Below are 13,162 nucleotides of genomic sequence, written 5' to 3'. Positions count from 1 at the left end.
CTTTGAGGTACCTCAGACAGTCTCCTGTCTGTCAGAGTAAGAGGGAGGGGAAAGGAGACAATTTGCAAGTGATCAGAAGATATACTGATGTTTAAGATTCTCTTACCTTTCATTTAACAGGTGGGGTCTTAGACACCTCAGGGTCAGGCATCAAAGGACCAGAGCATCTGCACCCCAGCTCTCTCACTGCCAGGGTCTCCCACCAGACTGGAAGCCGGGGTGGGGTACAAAACTCTGCCCCTAGGTCTCAGGAGGGGCAGGGAAGAGGGGAAGCAGTGGGAACAACGACTGAGCTTTGACTAGATGCCAGTCCCATTCCCCCAGTGGCCACGAGCTGCAGAGCCCCTGGTGGGTGTTTAGGGAGGGCCCCTCGGGACCTGGGCCTCACCTTCTGCAAGAACTCTGATTGAGTCTTATGACAGCTTCAAATGAGGTTAGGTATACAGTTGTACTTAGCAAGTGCGTGTGCTGAAACCATTGATTTGTTAAATGTAAACAAAATATATCACACTTTTGGTAACTTTGGGAATTTTCTTCCTCCTCCGGTCCCTCTACTTCCCCTTCCTCCCTCCGTTTCCATTATCTCTTCTCTCCCTCACCCTTTCCCTCTCTCTCCCTACACTTTCCCTCCCTCCTTCATTCAAGGAGAGGGCCTAGTAGCTGGCCTTTCCTCTAATTTCATACCAAGTTTGATAGAGGTTTCTTAATGTAGCCTCTATTGGCAGTACAGTTGCTATTTCAAACACTAAAAAAAGTTATAAGTGTATGATGGATAATATTTTGAGATAATAATTGAGGTTTCTCTCTCTCCAGGCTTTCTTGTACCCATTGACCTTTTCCTACTACTGGGGACACATGGGTAGGATCCTAAATGCACTACCCTCAGGAGAGAGCTGACAAAGAGACAGTCTTAGCTCAGAATTCTAAAGTAGGTAAAATAAAATAGGTGCACAGCAAGGGGAAAAGTCTTGAAAGCCAAGGCTTCTGTTGTTAAGAGCTGGGTTTTTAAGACAGAGAAGGATTTTAAATTCTGAAAGTTTGGCTTTGACCATCAATAGCCAGTGACCTCAACATCCAGGGGTGTGCCTGAGCGGGCCTGCACCTGTTCCTGAGAACCGACTGTGGTAGCAGTGTGTTCACCATAGAAGTTGGCAAACACTACAAACCAGGGCGTTTTTTCTAGAGAGTCTGTTGTTGAGATTTGGGGAGGAGGGGGACTAGGAGAAAAAAGCACAGGTGAACTGCCGGGTAGACCCTTCCTGGGCTGAAGTCGGGGTGCAGAAAAATTTCCAGGTAGGGCTGGGGCTAGGAGGCCGAGGTATTGCATCTCACTTCCCACCTGCAACTCTGCGAGAAGGTAGCAGCTACACAGAGTGCTGTCTGTGAAAATGGGCAGAAATGACAGCAGAGCGGGTCTAGGTGTAAAGACGACCTGAGAGGGGCTTCCCTGGTGGCGCAGTGGTTGAGAGTCCGCCTGCCGATGCAGGACCCACGGGTTCGAGCCCCGGTCCGGGAGGATCCCACATGCCGCGGAGCAGCTGGCCCCGTGAGCCACAATTACTGAGCCTGCGCGTCTGGAGCCTGTGCTCCGCAACAAGAGAGGCCGCGACAGTGAGAGGCCCGCGCACCGCGATGAGGAGTGGCCCCCACTTGCCACAACTAGAGAAAGCCCGAGTGCAGCAACGAAGACCCAACACAGCCATAAATAAAAAAATTAAAAAAAAAAAAAAGACGACCTGAGAGAGCTGGTCTCCCTGTCCCCCACCCCCTGTGCCTCCCTCAACTCTGTTGAGGCCAAGGAGTCCAGAGAGACTTCCTGTTGGACAGCGGGATGGGGCAGAGATCAGCTCAGAGTCTCAGAGTGCATGAACCAGTGGGGTCACAGACCTTCTCTTGGGCTTACTAACTTTTTCCACCAGTTCCTCCTGTGCTATGCTTTTCTCACTGATGAAATCCCATTAAATGGGCAGCCACCCCAAGGATCTCACTTAAGGTACATCCTGTAGAGCTTCCCCCTCTCTGGGTGTTGAGTTCATTAAAATGCTATATTGAGTATCAGAAAATTAGGAAGAAAATGCCCCAGAAGTCTGTCTGCTGTAGGTTTCCTCACAGTTCTGACAGACATGGATTCCTGTGACCTTCTTTTAAACATAAGCCACCACTATTTAAAAAAAAAAAAGAAAAAAGGGGGAAGATTCGCAAAAACCATGGAAAATGGCAGCTGAAAACTTTTGTGCTGATGGATGGAAAAAGGGAAAGGGGAACACATGGAAGACAATGAGAGTAAAAGAAACGGGGGGAGGGGGCTTCCCTGGTGGCGCAGTGGTTGAGAGTCCGCCTGCCGATGCAGGGGACGCGGGTTTGTGCCCCGGTCCGGGAAGATCCCACGTGCTGCGGAGCGGCTGGGCCCGTGAGCCATGGCCCCTGAGCCTGTGCGTCCGGAGCCTGTGCTCCGCAACGGGAGAGGCCACAGCAGTGAGAGGCCCGCGTAACGCAAAAAAAAAAAAAAAAAAAGAAACGGGGGCTTCCCTGGTGGCGCAGTGGTTGAGAGTCCGCCTGCTGATGCAGGGGACACGGGTTCGTGCCCCGGTCCAGGAAGATCCCACATGCCGCGGAGCAGCTGGGCCCATGAGCCATGGCCGCTGAGCCTGTGCGTCCGGAGCCTGTGCTCTGCAACGGGAGAGGCCACAACAGTGAGAGGCCCACGTACCACAAAAAAAAAAAAAAAAGAAAAAAAAAAGGAAACAGGGAAATAGAAACAAACAAATGACAACAATACCAAAGAGAGCCACAGAGGAAACATAGAGAAGAAAATGGATTCTGTGAGAAATACCGTATAGAGAATGCTGCACCAGAAAGTAGCAAGATCCATGGACGCACAAAGAAAATAAAGAAGAAAAACCAAGAGAGACGTCGTGAGTTCCAGTGTGATCAGGACCCCTAAGTTCCTTGCTTCCTGGGACTGCGATAGAGGTGGGGAGCTCTTCCATGGTTCCTTAACTCCCATCGAGAAACAAGGTGTTTCATGGTTTGCCAAACCTGGCAGGTACTGGCCTGTGAGAGCCGATTGCTAAATTTTCAGGAATTTTGTTAAACACGGTTATTTAAAAAATTAAATTATATAAACCTACAACTAACTAAGTTACATTCAAAACATGTAATACTAAAAACTCATCACATTCTGATAATTTTAGTATATTGTACTGTCTGTGTGTCTATCAATCTATGTCTATTATGTGGAAACACTATACAGTGGTTGTCACTGCCTACACCTCCCCAACTCCACCTTTAAGTGACTTCACGTTGGTAGATTGAAATCAGCCACAGTGGGAGTATTTACCCCATGCAAATCAGCAAATGCTACAAATCAGGCTTAAAAATACTGTCTTATTGATTGGCTAGGTGTAACAACCATGTAACAACATGGTGGAGACAATAATAATGTAAATTAAGCGTAAAAGTGCATTGTGCCTGTGGCTGTTACATTGTGAATAACATAAGACAACGAGGACATGATCTTCCAGTATTCAAAAACCTTCATCTGATTCATCAAAAAAAATTGCTCACATCATTAATGAATGAGCATTTTCGTCATTTCCATTTTTTCTTATTACATGAAAATATCAACCAACATTCATGGCAGAACTGTACTTGTTCATCGATTGCAACCATTGTTGGCTGCAGACACAAGAGTTTGGCAAGTCAATGAAATTATTCCGTGAAAATCAATTGCTACGTGGAATTTAAAATAAAGAGTGTTTTATGTTTTAGTAGTAGTAGTAGAAGTAATAGTAAATTGGGTGATTCACATCCTTTATATCAGTAAAAGTTATAATAAACTTATATGCCAATATTTGCGCACAAGTGTTTTTTGTTCTTGTTGGAGAGCCAGTTGTTAGATATTTACCAGCACATCACTGGCTAGTTTAGTCCCTAACCATTGCCTCACTTAGCAATGATGACACCCAGAGGCCTCCCTTTAGAAAAAGACCTGGAGGCAGTGAAAAACACGGATATATTCTCCTGCCTTTTAAAAAAAGTGTGGCCAAATATATAAAATTTACCATTTTTTCTTTTTCTATGATATATTTCTCTTATGGAAATTGGAATATGTAGGTATTTATAATGAGGAATACTATTATTTTCTAGTTTTAATTTTTAAATTTTTATTTTTTAAGTTAAATTTTCTTTTTTTAAAAAATTGAAGTACAATTGACATATAATGTTATGTTGGTTTCAGGTGTACAACGTAATGATTCAAAATCTGTATACATTGCAAAATGATCACCACGATAAGGCTAGTTACCACCTGTCACCACACAAAGGTACAATTTTCTCTTCTTTTTCTTTTCGTTAATATTTATTTATTTATTTAGCTGCGCCTAGTCTTAGTTATGGCACGCAGGATCTTCCTTGTGGCATGCAGGATCTTTAGTTGCGGCATGCAGGATCTACTCCCTGTGCCAGGGATCAAACCCGGGCACCCTGCATTGGAAGCACGGAGTCCTAACCACTGGACCACCAGGGAAGTCCCTTTAACCATCTTTCAGTGTGTGGTTCAGTGGCATTAAGTACAGTCACATTATTGCACAACCATCACTATCCATCTCCAGAACACTTCGTTATGCCAAACTGAAATTCTCTACCCGTTAAGCAATTGCATATTCTCCACTTTCCCAGCCCCTGATAACCTCTATTCTACTTTTTGTTTCTGCAAATTTAACTACTCTCTGTAACTTATATGAGTGGAATAATTACAATATGTGTTCTTTTGTGTCTGGCTTATTTTATTTAGCATGATGTCTTCAAGATTCATCCATGCTGTAGCATGTATCAGAATTGCCTTCCTTTTTACGGCTTAATAATCTATTGTATGTATATCGGCATTTTTAAAATTGAAGTATAGTTGATTTATAATATTGTGTTAGTTTCAGGTACACAGCAAGGTGATTTAGTTACACACACACACACACACACACATATATATACACTCATATTTTTCAGATTATTTTCCATTATAGGTTATTACAAGATATTGAATATAGTTCCCTGTGCTATACAATAAATCCTCGTTGCTCATATATTTTATATATAGTAGTTTGTGTCTGTTAATCCCATACTCCTAATTTCACCCCCCCACTCCCCCACTTTCCCCTTTGGTAACCATAAATTTCTTTTCTACATCTGTTTCTATTTTGCATATAGATACATTTGTATTATTTTTAGATTCTGCATATAAGTGATATCATTTAATATTTGTTTTTCTCTGTCTGACTTACTTCACTTAAGTATAATATTCTCCAGGTCCATCTATGTTGCTGCAAATGGCAATATTTCATTCTGTTTTATGGCTGAGTAATATTCCATTTTCTATAAACACCACATTTTTTAACATCTTTATTGGAGTATAATTGCTTTACAGTGTTGTGTTAGTTGCTGCTATATAACAAAGTGAATCAGCTATATGCATACGTATATCCCCATATCCCCTCCCTCTTACGTCTCCCTCCCACCCTCCCTATTCCACACCTCTAGGTGGTCACAAAGCACCGAGCTGATCTCCCTGTGTGATGCAGCTGCTTCCCATTAGCTATCTATTTTACATTTGGTAGTGTATATATGTCAATGCTACTCTTACTTTGTCCCAACTTACCCTTCCCCCTCCCCGTGTCCTCAAGTCCATTCTCTACGTCTGTGTCTTTATCCCTGCCCTGCCCCTAGGTTCATTAGAACCATTTTCTTTTTTTAGATTCCATATATATGTGTTAGCATACAGTATTTGTTTTTCTCTTTCTGACTTACTTCACTCTGTATGACAAACTCTAGATCCCTCCACCACACTGCAAATGACTCAATTTCATTTCTTTTTATGGCTGAATAATATTCCATTGTATATATGTGCCACATCTTCTTTATCCACTCATCTGTCAATGGACACTTAGGTTGCTTCCATATTCTGGCTATAGTAAGTAGTGCTGCAATGAACATAGTGGTACATGTCTCTTTTTGAATTATGGTTTTCTCAGGGTATATGCTCAGTAGTGGGATTGTTGAGCCGTGTGATATTTCTATTTTTAGTTCTTTAAGGAACCTCCATACTGTTCTCCATAGTGGCTGTATCAACTTACATTCCCACCAACAGTGCAAGAGGGTTCCCTTTTCTCCACACCCTCTCCAGCATTTATTGTTTGTAGACTTTTTGATGATGGCCATTCTGACTGGTGTGAGGTGATACCTCATTGTAGTTTTGATTTGCATTTCTCTAATGATTAGTGATGTTGAGCATCCTTTCATGTGTTTGTTGGCAATCTGTATATTTTCTTTGGAGAAATGTCTATTTAGGTCTTCCACCCATTTTTGGATTGGGTTGTTTTTTTGATATTGAGCTACTTGTATATTTTGGAGATTAATCCTTTGTCAGCTGCTTCATTTGCAAATATTTTCTCTGATTCTGAGGGTTGTCTTTTCATCTTATTTATGATTTCCTTTGCTGTGCAAAAGCTTTTAAGTTTCATTAGGTCCCATTTGTTTATTTTTGTTTTTATTTCCCTTCCTCTAGGAGGTGGGTCAAAAAGGATCTTGCTTGACTTATGTCATAGAGTGTTCTGCCTGTGTTTTCCTCTAAGAGTTTTATAGTGTCTGGCCTTACATTGAGGTCTTTAATCCATTTTGAGTTTATTTTTGTGGGTTGTAGCTTTGTAGTATAGTCTGAAGTCAGGGAGCCTGATTCCTCCAGCTCTGTTTTTCTTTCTCAAGATTGTTTTGGCTATTCAGGGTCTTTTGTGTTTCCATACAAATTGTGCAATTTTTTGTTCTAGTTCTGTGAAAAATGCCATTGGTAGTTTGATATGGATTGAATTGAATCTGCAGATTGCTTTGGGTAGTATAGTCATTTTCACAATATTGATTCTTCCAATCCAAGAACATAGTATATCTCTTCATCTGTTGGTATCATCTTTAACTTCTTTCATCAGTGTCTTATAGTTTTCTGCATACAGGTCTTTTGTCTCCTTACGTAAGTTTATTCCTAGGTATTTTATTCTTTTTGTTGCAGTGGTAAATGGGAGTGTTTCCTTAACTTCTCTTTCAGATTTTTCATCATTAGTGTATAGGAATGCAAGACATTTCTGTGCATTAATTTTGTATCCTGCTACTCTAGCAAATTCATTGATTAGCTCTAGTAGTTATCTGGTAGCATCTTGGGATTCTCTAAAGAATCATGTATCATGTCATCTGCAAATAGTGACAGTTTTACTTCTTCTTTTCTGATTTGGATTCCTTTTATTTCTTTTTCTTCTCTGATTGCTGTGGCTAAAACTTCCAAAGCTATGTTGAATAAGAGTGGTGAGAGTGGGCAACCTTGTCCTGTTCCTGATGTTAGTGGAAATGGTTTCAGTGTTTCACCATTGAAAACGATGTTGGCTGTGGGTTTGTCATATATGGCCTTTATCATGTTGAGATAGGTTCCCTCTATGCCTACTTTCTGGAGAGTGTTTATCATAAATGGGTGTTGAATTTTGTCACAAGCTTTTTCTGCATCTATTGAGATGATCATATTTTTGATCAAGGTTTTTATCCTTCAGTTTGTTAATATGGTTTATCACATTGATTGATTTGCATATATTGAAGAATCCTTGCATTCCTGGGATAAACCCCAGTTGATCATGGTGTATCATCCTTTCAATGTGCTGTTGGATTCTGTTTGCTAGTATTTTGTTGAGGATTTTTGCATCTGTGTTCATCAGAGATATTGGCCTGTAGTTTTCTTTCTTTGTGACATCTTTGTCTGGTTTTGGTATCAGGGTGATGGTGGCCTCGTAGAATGAGTTTGGGAGTGTTCCTCCCTCTGCTATAGTTTGGAAGAGTTTGAGAAGGATAGGTGTTAGCTCTTCTCTAAATGTTTGATGGAATTCGCCTGTGAAGCCATCTGGTCCTGGGCTTTGTTTGTTGGAAGATTTTTAATCACAGTTTCAATTTCAGTGCTTGTGATTGGTCTGTTTTTATTTTCTATTTCTTCCTGGTTCAGTCTCAGAAGGTTGTGCTTTTCTAAGAATTTGTCCATTTCTTCCAGGTTGTCCATTTTATTGGCATATAGTTGCTTGTAGTAATCTCTCATGATCCTTTGTATTTCTGCAGTGTCAGTTGTTACTTCTCCTTTTTCATTTCTAATTTTGTTGATTTGAGTCTTCTCCCTTTTTTTCTTGATGAGTCTGGCTAATGGTTTGTCAATTTTGTTTATCTTCTCAAAGAACCAGCTTTTAGTTTTATTCATCTTTGCTATTGTTTCTTTCACTCCTTTTTAATTTATTTCTGATCTGATCTTTATGATTTCTTTCCTTCTGCTAACTTCAGGGTTTTTTTTTTGGTTGTTCTTCTTTCTCTAATTGCTTTAGGTGTAAGGTTAGGTTGTTTATTTGAGATGTTTCTTGTTCCTTAAGGTAGGATTGTATCGCTCTAAAGTTACCTCTTAGAACTGCTTTTGCTGCATCCCATAGGTTTTGGGTCACCGTGTTTTCATTGTCATTTGTTTCTAGGTGTTTTTTGATTTCCTCTTGGATTTCTTCAGTGATCTCTTGGTTATTTAGTAGCGTAATGTTTAGCCTCCATGTGTTTGTATTTTTTACAGATTTTTTTTCCAGTAATTGATATGGAGTCTCATAGCGTTGTGGTCAGAAAAGATACTTGATACAATTTCAATTTTCTTAAGTTTACCAAGGCTTCATTTGTGACCCAAGATATGGTCAATCCTGGAGAATGTTCCATGAGCACTTGAGAAGAAAGTGTATTCTGTTGTTTTTGGATGGAATGTCCTATAAATATCAATTAAGTCCATCTTGTTTTATGTGTCATTTAAAGCTTGTGTTTCGTTATTTATTTTCATTTTGGATGATCTGTCCATTGGTGAAAGAGGGGTGTTAAAGTCCCCTACTATTATTGTGTTACTGTCCATTTCCCCTTTTATGGCTGTTAGCATTTGCCTTATGTATTGAGGTGCTCCCATGTTGGGTGCATAAATATTTACAAGTGTTATATCTTCTTCTTGGATTGATCCCTTGATCATTATGTAGTGTCCTTCTTTGTCTCTTGTAACAGTCTTTATTTTAAAGTCTATTTTGTCTGATATGAGAACTGCTACTCCAGCTTTCTTTTGATTTCCATTTGCATGGAATATCTTTTTTCCATCCCCTCACTTTCAGTCTGTATGTGTCCCTAGGTCTGAAGTGGGTCTCTTGTAGACAGCATATGTATGGGTCTTGTTTTTGTGTCCATTCAGCCAGTCTATGTCTTTTGGTTGGAGCATTTAATCCATTTACATTTTCGGTAATTATCAATATGTATGTTCCTATTACCATTTTGTTAATTGTTTTGGGTTTGTTATTGTATGTCTTTTCCTTCTCTTGTGTTTCCTGCCTAGAGAATTTCTTTTAGCATTTGTTGTAAAGCTTCTTTGGTGGTGCTGTATTCTCTTAACTTTTGCTTATCTGTAAAGGTTTTAATTTCTCCGTCGAATCTGAATGAGATCCTTGCTGGGTAGAGTAATCTTGGTTGTAGTTTTTCCCATTCATCACTTTAAATATATCATGCCACTCCCTTCTGGCTTGCAGAGTTTCTGCTGAAAAATCAGCTGTTAACCTTATGGGGATTCCCTTGTATGTTATTTGTTGTTTTTCCTTTCTGCTTTTAATATTTTTTCTTTGCATTTAATTTTTGATAGTTTGATTAACATGTGTCTTGACGTGTTTCTCTTTGGGTTTATTCTGTATGGTACTCTCTGTGCTTCCTGGAGTTGATTGACTATTTCCTTTCCCATGTTAGGGAAGTTTTCCACTATAATGTCTTCAAATATTTTCTCAGTCCCTTTCTTTTTCTCTTCTTCTCCTGGGACCCCTATAATTCGAATGTTGGTGCATTTAATATTGTCCCAGAGGTTTCTGAGACTGTCCTCAATTCTTTTCATTCTTTTTTCTTTATTCTGCTCCCTTGCAGTTATTTCCACAATTTTATCTTCCAGTTCACTTATCCGTTCTTCTGCCTCAGTTATTCTGTTATTGATTCCTTCTAGAGTATTACTAATTTCAGTAATTGTGTTGTTTATCACTGTTTGCTCTTTAGTTCTTCTAGATCCTTGTTAAATGTTTCTTGTATTTTCTCCATTCTGTTTCCGAGATTTTGGATCATCTTTACTATCATTACTCTGAATTCTTACTCAGATAGGTTGCCTATTTCATCTTCATTTATTTGGTCTTGTAGGTTTTTACCTTGCTCCTTTGTCTGTAACAAATTTTTTTGTTGTTTCATTTTTTTTCTTTTTGATGGGTGGTGCTGTATTCTTGTCAACCTTACTGGTTGTTTTGCCTGAGACGTCCAGCACTGGAGTTTGCAGGCAGTTGGGTAGAGCTGAGTCGTGGTGCTGAGATGAGGACCTTGGGGAGGCCTCACTCTGATTGATATTCCCTGGGGTCTAAGGTTCTCTCTTAGTCCAGTAGTTTGGACTTGGAGCTCCCACCACAGGAGCTCGGGCCTCACCTCTGTCCTGGGAACCAAGATCCCACAAGCTTCGTGGCATGGTAAAAAAAAAAAAAAGAAGAAAGAAAGAAGAAAAGGAGCAGTACGATATCAAAGAATAAAAAACAAAATAAAATTAGAAAGATAAAAAATATATTAGGAAAAATAAAACTGTAATTGAAACAACTGCAACAAGGTAAAATAAAACCACAACAGAAAAAAAAATAAAAAGGGGGGGGGGGGAGGAAGCCAAAAGGAGAGATAACTAACAAAGTATAAAGAATAAAATAAAATTAGAAAAATAAAGATTTATTAGGAAAAATAAAAATATAAAAGAATCAACAACAATGAATCAACAAGGTAAAACAGAACCCCAATCTAAAAGAGGAAAAAAGAAAAGAAAAAAAAAAAAGCCTATGCTATGGGGATGGAGTTTAGGCAAGGGGTGGAACTTAGGCAGGGGCTGGGTTTAGGGTGGGGTGGGGTGACATTTGAGCGTAGGGCTGGGCCTAGGTGGGGCGATGTTCAAGCATGGGGCGGGGCCTCTGATTAGGACCTGCGCAGAAGGGGAGCAGCAGCGCGTGGAAAGGACGGCCTTTGGAGTGTGGAGTTCTGGAGTTTGGACGTAGGCCGCTGAGTGAGGGTGTGTGGGTGAGGTCTAGGCCCCGATCGTTGGAGCTGGTCTCAGAGGGGGTCTCCGAGTGTAGAGGTGGGGCCCTGGGTGGGGGTGTAGGGGCGGGGCTTGGACTCTGTGCGGCAAGAGGGAGGCTCCAAGGGCGGAGGATTAGGCCCGGGAGCCCAACATGCTTCCTGGTGCCTAAGTGGACAGGGAAAGCTCTGGTCTCATTCCCTTCTGTTCCTTTGCACCCTCCCGCACTGTCTCCCCCAGGGTCTCCCTCTTTGCCACTGGACCCCAAACTGTGGGTGGGCCCCACTGGGTGTAGGAACTCCTGCCCTCCCCCAGCCACCCATCAGGGGTGCCGGTCCCAGAGGTCCAGCCTTTACTTTGGCTCCCCCTTCCCTCCCTCCCACTCCCTCAGGACCCGGGGCCTAGGTGGGCAGAGGGCCAGGCCTGGGATCTCAGCAGGCTCCTGGGGGCCCAGGGGGGCAGGGGGAACCTGGCCACGCTCCCTTTTGATCCTCTGCCCTCCCGATAGTTCCCCAATTTCCCCTTTCGGGCGTGGGATCCCTTCCCCTCCCCCAGCCGCCCCTCAGGGGGGGCCAGTCCCGTCCCGCCTCCACTTCTCCTCCACCCCCAACTCCCCCCCCCACGCCCCACGTCCTACCCGGCCACTGGAGGTTCTTCCCATCCCCTTAGGTGTCCGTGGTCCCCCACTGGTGCCTGGTGGGTGCCCTAGTTGTGTGGAGGTGTGAATTCCGTGTCCTCCTAGTAAGCCATCTTGACTCCACCCTACACCACATCTTTTTTTTTTTTTGCGGTACGCGGGCCTCTCACTGTTGTGGCCTCTCCTGTTGCAGAGCACAGGCTCTGCACGCGCAGGCCCAGCGGCCATGGCTTATGGGCCCAGCTGCTCCGCGGCATGTGGGATCTTCCCAGACTGGGGCACGAACCCGTGTCCCCTGCATCGGCAGGCGGACTCTCAACCACTGCGCCATCAGGGAAACCCAATACCACATCTTCTTAACCCAATCTTCTGTTGATGGGCCCTGGGTTGTTTCCATGTCTTGGCTATTGTAAATAGTGCTGCTGTGAACATTGGGGTGCATGTATCTTTTCAAATTAAAGTTTTCATCTTTTCTGGATATATACCCAGGAGTGTGATTGCTAGATCATGTGGTACCTCTATTTTTTTTTTTTTTAAAGAAGATGTTGGGGTAGGAGTTTATTAATTTATTTATTTTTGCTGTGTTGGGTTTTCATTTCTGTGCGAGGGCTTTCTCTAGTTGTGGCAAGCGGGGGCCACTCTTCATCTCGGTGTGCGGGCCTCTCACTATCGCGGCCTCACTTGTTGCGGAGCACAGGCTCCAGATGCACAGGCTCAGTAGTTGTGGTTCACGGGCCTAGTTGCTCTGCAGCATGTGGGATCTTCCCAGACCAGGGCTCGAACCCGTGTCCCCTGCATTGGCAGGCAGATTCTCAACCACTGCGCCACCAGGGAAGCCCTATTTTTAGTTTTTTTAAGGAACCTCCATGCTGTTTTCCATAGTGGCTGCCCCAAATTACATTCCCACCTGCAGTTATACCCCACATTTTGTTTATCTGTTCATCCATCTGGGGACGATTGGGTTGTTTCCACCTTTTTTGGTGCTGTGAATATGCTGCAGTGAACACGGGTGTACCAGTAACTGTTCTTTCCTTCCTTTTTATGGATGTCTTGAATTCTGGAGCCCCTGAAGGGCAGATGAGAGCTGGATGGGTCAACATGGGGGCCCTAGAACCATCTTATCTCTTGTCCTCCCTAAATGCTTGCTGGCTGTTTCTGCTCCCTCTTCTCAAATGAGAGGCTGTGTGCTTTGGGAACAGTACCCAGAGAAGCCAAAAGCCTGGCTGTTGATGCGTGACACCCCCTAATGCCTTTGCCAATGGCTGGGTTAGGTTCACTGTGAACTGTCCCCACAATGGGAACCACCATGCCCCCCCTCCACGGCCACCCTGAAACTGTTGGCAGAAACCACGGAGGGGTGGTGGGGTAGT

The sequence above is a fragment of the Mesoplodon bidens genome (assembly GCF_964165515.1).
Source record: "Mesoplodon bidens genome assembly, chromosome: 13".
Taxonomy (NCBI): domain Eukaryota; kingdom Metazoa; phylum Chordata; class Mammalia; order Artiodactyla; family Ziphiidae; genus Mesoplodon; species Mesoplodon bidens.
The sequence above is the reverse complement of the archived record's forward strand: the minus strand, read 5'-3'. Positions refer to the sequence as shown.